The sequence below is a fragment of the Lupinus angustifolius genome, unplaced genomic scaffold, assembly GCF_001865875.1.
Source record: "Lupinus angustifolius cultivar Tanjil unplaced genomic scaffold, LupAngTanjil_v1.0 Scaffold_156_4, whole genome shotgun sequence".
NCBI classification, from domain to species: domain Eukaryota; kingdom Viridiplantae; phylum Streptophyta; class Magnoliopsida; order Fabales; family Fabaceae; genus Lupinus; species Lupinus angustifolius.
Genome location: NW_017726078.1, coordinates 252,624 through 254,543, shown reverse-complemented (window position 1 = coordinate 254,543; position 1,920 = coordinate 252,624).

The following is a 1,920-nucleotide window of genomic DNA, read 5'->3' as shown; positions in this document are numbered from 1 at the left end:
AATCTTCCTCTTCATCATCTGAGTGATGAGATGCCATAAGTGACAAGTGAGCTTGTTCTTCATTTTCTGTCTCAGATGCAGAACTGGTGTCGTTATCTTCCCAAGCTATGTATGCCCTTCGTCCGGTCTTAGTGTCGTTCTTTCCTTTGAATGAAATTTTCTTTAAGTTTGGATAGTCCATCTTCATGTGGCCAGATTTGCCACATTCAAAGCATGTAAAATTTTGACTTGAGTTGGAGGCATCATTGTTCTTGGAGAACTTCTTTATTTGACCACTTCTTGCACCTTTGTTCCTTTTAAGGAACTTGCTGAATTTCTTTACGAACATGCTCATGTCATCTGAATCATCCTTTTCTTATTCGTCACTAGATGAATCATATTTGTCAACTTTTGCTTTCAGAGAAATGTTCTTCTTCTTTTTCTCTTGTTCCTCATGTTGGTCTAATTGGCTAAGTTCTAACTCATGTTCCTGCAATTTTCCAAACAAGGCAGCCAAGGACATTTTTGAAAGACTTTTCGCTTCAGATATAGCAGTTACCTTTGGTTGTCAAGTCCTGGTAAGTGATCTCAAGACTTTTAGATTTAGATCACTGTTTGATAGAACTTTTCCGAGTGCTAGAAGGTGATTTGTAAGATGAGTGAATCTCTTTTGTAGATCAAGGATCTTCTCTCCAGGTTTCATGCGAAACATTTCATACTCTTGGGAGAGAGTATTAAGTCTTGGCCTTTTTACCTCTTCGGTTCCTTCATGAGTTGTTTCAAGGGTGTCCCACATTTCCTTTGCAGATTTGCAATTAGATACCCTGAAAAACTCATCAATGCCAAGTCTTTCAAATCATATTGTACCTTCTTTTTATCTTCATCGTTCCATGAGGTTTTCAGTTTTATTTCTCTTACACTGTTAATAACAGTGAAGGGAACATAGGGTCCTTCTTCAATAGCATTCCAAATATCCAAATCTTGGGATTCAATAAAAATCCTCATTCTGATTTCCAGAAGTCGTAGCACTCTCCAACAAAGCTTGGAGGGCGGTTGATGTTAGAGCCTTCTCCTAGGAAAGATCTTCCGGTCATCTTGGTTAGGATCAAACTTTGAGAGTAAATTACCCAAGTATAGCTCTGGTGCCAATTGTAAGCATCAGAGTGCAACTAAGAGAGGGGGGGGGTGAATTAGTTGTCTTAAAATAATGGTCGTTTTTTCTGCAAAATCAAAGTTAAAGTGCAGCGGAACAATATGCAGAAAAAATAATTGGAAATAAAATGAAAGAGATAAGGAGAAGAGAGTACACAAGGAGTTTTATACTGGTTCACCTTCTTGTCCACCGAAGGCTACATCTAGTACTCTTGCCACACAAGAGATTTTTCCACTAAGAATTAAGAGTTGTAATTACAATATCTCACCCTGATATCTCTATGTACCTTACACACTCCCTAATTCTTATACCCTTGGAAAACACCTTTCCAAGTGAATCTATTCCCCTTTCTTTTCACACTCCGTGAAAGAAAGAATTCTTTACAAGAATGAAGAATATTCAACTATGGCAGATTGCCTTTACAAGTATGAAACTTATGTAACTTGCAATCCAAACTCTAAATATCTATATAGAAGTATATAATGCTCTTTGTAAAAGTCTTTGAAACACTTGAAGCAACTTTGCAAATTTAACTTGAAAGTTTAAGAACATGTTGCAAAAAGTTCAAACATAAATTCTGAAAAAAAGTGTGAGAGCTTTTGAGAAAATTGTATGAAAGTTATGTGTTGATCTCTTCTATAATGTGTGTTGTTTGTGTGAGAGTTTAGAGCCTTTATATAGAGTTTACAAACACCCTTTGAAGGTTTCTGAAAGTATATGAGTTGTTTGGAGTGAAGAGATTTCGTTTGGAATGAACACCTTTCACTTTAAAATCTGAAAAACACTTC